Raw genomic sequence first — 5588 nt, 5'->3', positions numbered from 1 at the left:
AGTCACAACAATGATCTCGATGACGGGAGGAGCACGTCAGGACACGCATTCTACTACGGTTCATCACTGATCACTTGGACGTCGCAGAACCAGCAAAAAGTTGCATTGTCATCCTGCGAAGCAGAGTCCATGGCAGCAACAGAAGCAGCGAAGCAAGCTATATGGATCAAGGAATTGTTGAGTGAGATACTAAGCAAAGAAAGCGAGAAGGTCAAGCTTAGGATCGACAACAAATCAGCCATTGCTCTAACGAAGAATCCAATTTTCCATGGAAGGAGTAAGCATGTACTCAAGAAGTATCACTTCATTCATGAGTGTGTGGAGAGCGGGCAGATCGAAGTGGAGCATGTGCCGGGTGTTGAGCAGAAGGCCGACATACTTACCAAACCATTAGCAAGGATTAAGTTCAAGCAAATGAGGAGCTTAATCGGAGTTCAAGAAATTGATCTCTCTAATTCAAGTTGGAATTAAGGTGGTGAATGTTGGATAATTCCAAGCTTGTGGAAACTTAACATATTATTAGATGTTTAATATGTTAAGATAAACACAATAAGGAAACCTAGAAATAGGAAAAGGAAGTTTCTATATAGGTTAGGTTTGTGTTTTCCATATCCCACATGTTAAGGAAATGAAATTGTCTTTCATATAAATATAGGTCTAATGGAGAGGTGTTCCATACGATCTAAGAGAAACATATTGAGAGCTTTAGTTTTGAGTAGTTTCTAAAGCTAATAAGAAAAGTTGTTCTTATAATTCTTTGTGTTTCTAGAGATTTAGTAACCATGTCAAGAAATCTGAATTACATCAAAAAACCAAGGAGAACAAGAGATGAACAAAGAGTAGAGAAGTCTGAAAATGCAGATGGTGGATAAAAGAATGATGAAAAGACAATATTCAAGTGGACTACTCATAAAAAAAAAGTCGAAATACGTACCCTTTTGTGTTCTTCGTCTGACTCTAGAGGTCAAAGTTTCAATGGAAATAGAGGAAGTTGACAAGGATAATATGAGATCTAAGTTAAGGTTAGTCTCATCTTCTAATGTCTCTGTGTGTTTTAGATATTTTTCTCACGTATCTTATGCCTTTTTAACATGTAATACTTTTATCTAAATTGTTTTTTATTAAATAATATTCATCATTTCCACTCTTTTAAAAATATATATATATTTTTAATTAGTAGTTTAAAATTTATCTTCACTTTATTAAAATTCATCCATTTTTAGATTCTTTTGTAAGAATACTAAAAACATTAATAAAATGGAGTATATTAATTTATCAGAAAATATATTTATTATGACTAATAATTTATCGTTTTGGGTAAACAAAACAATCATATTTCTGACTTAGTAGTGCATTTTTGTTAGTTCGCAGTGCAATTTTTTTCATATTCTGTTTGGAACTTAAAAACTAATATATATTACATAATATACTATGTAATACTGTTTTTTTTATGAGAAAAAAAAACTGTATTACATAATATATTAATACTATTTTCCAAAAATGGTCAAACAATGTAACTAATTTTCTAAACAATAGATTTACATTTTCAAATTACTGAAAATCAATTGATTTTTCCGCATAGTTGACAGACTATTATACTATAAAATTATTTCCATCACATGTAACATATATTCTAAATTATATATTTCATTCAAAAGGTAAATTTAAATTGTTTGGCCAAACATAACATAAGTGTAACAAATAAGCTACCACTACAAGTACAAATGATGTTTGAAACATGAATAAGAGAAACCAAAACCGAGTTGATAATACATTATTGTGAATTTTTAAAACATATTTATGTCCATCGCTACAATAAACACCAAAGGAAAATATAATACAAAAAACAATTGTACACCAAACCAATAAAAGTATGCAAATTCAACAACAACAAAAAATAACAAAGTTTAGAAATTCATATTCAACATTTAAGTTTTGCAATCTTAAGTAATACACATTTATATGGACTAGAAAATTGTAAAACTATTTAATAAAGATAAAAAAATATTTGTTAAAGACAAAATTAGAAATTTATATTAAAAATTTTAAACAACCAACAAAACATTAAAAGATATTCATACAAATTTGGTCACGACATAATTGCTTTATATTTTATAAAATTAAATGTAAGTAGTAAAAATGCAAAAAAGATATATAAAAAAATCAAAATACGTGCGGTTAAATTAATCTAGTTATCTTAAATATTTAATTTAGATAGTTACTATTTACAAATAGTATATTTGTTTTCACTAGAGTTTTTGAAAAAGTACTATTGATTAGTTTTTAATTATGATTGTTGCTATTTGAGACCGCAGACTCCACCGGATACTTTTTAGTATCAGACATCTCATATAGCGGATTGGTTGTCAATTAAAAAAATTAAATATAATTTAGAAGCTAAATACTTGATGATTCCATCAATATCCGAATTGTAGCAGGATGTGTATGTTACAGAGAGATGTCTCGTTGTACTTTTTGAACACTTTGGAAATGAGATGTAACACCATCTATTTAAGTTTGGGGAGGACGTTATTTTCCTTGTGCATATAAAGCAACTGCATGTGTTGTCATGTTGAAAGATATTTACAGTGATGCATGAGTAAAGTGTTTTAGTGAAAGTGTATGTTTGGTTCTTAACTTCTTATGTATCCGAGGAGCAGAGTTAAGAATGTATGTGTTACAATGGAACACTGTTGCATATTCTATCTTTTATACACTTGGTACTTCAAAATTGTGTTAGACGTGCTCTGACTATTTATATCATGCTACAATATGTGAATGTATAGATAGTGGCCTTGTTCATTTTATAAACGCTGCGAACAAAGTCAGCAGCAAGAAACCAAACTACGACAAAAGCAAATTTATTGATGTTAAAACTAAAAACAGTCGCTAAAGAATGATCGGAGAGAGAAGAAAGGAGTTGCCGCAGTTGCTGTTATTTCCAGCGTTGCATTTGCTGGTTATTACTTACTGTTGCGACTGAAAATGGATACTTGTCTTACCGTGCTCATAGATGTTATTTTGAATTGCTGCCGCCGTAGCTGGCGTTTATCAAAAAACATGGCCAATATAATACATGTAGAAAAAGAGTTTTTAATTTTTTTTAATTTTTTTTTAAAATTGATTTTGAGATCTAATCTCTATGTTTTAAAAAAGTTTGAAGAATTGCGCTTTGCAAAAACTATCAAAATATTAAGAAAACTCATTAGTTTCCGAAGAACCCGAATAAATGTTATTAACTGATAACCATAATGTTTTTTAAATTAAGTGTATGGTAGAATCCCATACGAAGACATTCTTTTCTGCTAATAACCTAAATACTAGATTTTGACCCGCGCTTTGAAAGCGCGGATTTGTCTTCGTAAAAAAATATTGTTTTAAATGAAGTTTTATAAGATGATGTGCATGAACATACTCATTTGTACGAAATATCAATTAAGAAGGAACATTTTTAAAGGTTTATATACGGAGTCGAGCTAACGTGTTTTTATGCGGTGTTCGGTTTGAAAATGGAATTTGTATATTTAGTTTTAAAAATATTAGTAAACCGAACTAAAAATATATATGGCAACAATTCCATTTACAAATAATTTTCCTTCATATTAACTATCAAAATACAGAAAACAAAAACCAATAATATAAAATATTTTTTTTTTTTATTAAGAATCTAAAATTTTAAAAACAAAATATTGTTAGATGTTTAACTATTATGAGATGGACTTTTGCTTCAATATATTTTTATGAGATGGGCTTTTGCTTTAATATATTTTTAACTATTTTGTTTGTGTAATGGGTTTAAGCTCATCACGTTTTCAATTATAATAGTTCTGGTGGTGGTTTCTAATTTTTAAAGTCGTCCAAAGCCCATCACGTTTCACCTTGTTGCCGACTTCAGATGATAACCTTCCTTTTTGTCAAGAAAAAAATAGACAAAAAAAAACAAACCAATTATCTCCGATGGCGATTAAATTTACATTGTGTTCGAATCGAATCGTCCCTATCCAAGCTACACAGGTGAATCTTCTATTCCTAATTTATTCTTTAAACATAGATAGACTGTTTAATCTTAAGTTTTTTCTTTTGTAATAACGGGATCTAACATGCAAAAACTTGGAGGTTTTGTCTGAATATTGTTTCCGATAACTTCTAACAACCAATTGGCCAAATTTAAATACTTTGTTATGTGTTCGAAGAAGATATGATGAGAACTCCGACAAAACATTTTAAGCTTTTATATTGATAAATCATTTTTTTTTTAAAATTGTTTTTTTCCTGTACAACATTCTTCGTCTCAATGGAAGGTTGGTACATGACTTTATTTTTGCAGCAATAAATTGAAATATTCTGTGTTTATAATTATCTAAAAGATTTAAGTACCATAATTTTTCTTTTATATTTTCAGGATTTGTTTGAATGTTCATTCAGAGAAAGTCTCAAGAGAACTACGATATTAACATGGCAGGTGTAACAAATTTCTGATGTGTTCGAAGAAGATCTAAAGAGAAGTCCGACAATAGCCAAGCGATACTTGTGACCAGTTGATCGGTATGAACCATTCCCAGCACCAGAAACACAGAAATGATCAATGTTTCTCCACTCACCAACACGAACATGCTTAGCCAAATCAGCCATGTAGTTCTTCTTACATGAGGCATGGATTTTTGTTCCCTAAAAATTAATTCTTTTAGTTTGTTTCTACTCATATAGACTATAAATAAACAGATAAAATTACATGTGCATCACTTAGGATGAGCTCCATAGATTCACCAACACCTTTCATGAAGAATCTCCATGAATGGAGGATTTTCACTTGAATGCGCCAAGCAGTCTTGTGCAGTTTGATTTCATTCAAGAAAGAGAGCTGCATATTGTTTGCCATTGTTTTGTATCAATATGTTTTACGAAGTTACTGGTTGACACGAGCTGTATTTATAATAGGAGTGATCGCCGTGGTTGTAGGGTACGCATATTTAGGGTTGAATATTAAGAAGATCCGATATGATTTTCTAGTTGGAGGTATAATGAATATTATTGGAATATAAATTAATAGGAGTTAATGTTTATCCAGTTAAAGTAGGTAACATATATATTTTGCACACAAAGATATCAAGTATTGTAGTTATAATACGAAGCGTGTATATCAAGTATTCTAAGATTTCAGATTTTATGTATTTAAAATCGTATCGAACAGATTTTCAAAGAAATTTATGCTAGCAAATTAATAACTTATGGTCGTTAATACAAAATTTGTAAATAAATAAAATAATGCTTAAATCCTTTTTAAAATTAATAACAATAGTTGGTAACATATTCGAACAATAGTCAGGAAAACGTGGTTATTATAAAATTGATCCGATTTCTTAAAAACAGACTTTAACTTTGATTGATGAGAATAAAATAATAAAAGATGGACTGGGTATATAACGATTTAAGCACTAATATTTTGGCAGATTGAGAATGAATGTGTTCTTTCATTTAGGTTAGGGTATAATCTGCTCTCTCAATTGAATGAGAGTATTGACATCTTGTCCTTTGGGTCTAGGAGAGGAATAAATGTGATATGATCATTGTACAAATCTATGAATAAC

This window comes from Brassica oleracea, chromosome C9, assembly GCF_000695525.1.
Source record: "Brassica oleracea var. oleracea cultivar TO1000 chromosome C9, BOL, whole genome shotgun sequence".
In the NCBI taxonomy this organism is placed as follows: Eukaryota; Viridiplantae; Streptophyta; class Magnoliopsida; order Brassicales; family Brassicaceae; genus Brassica; species Brassica oleracea.
This window is presented reverse-complemented; position numbering follows the sequence as displayed.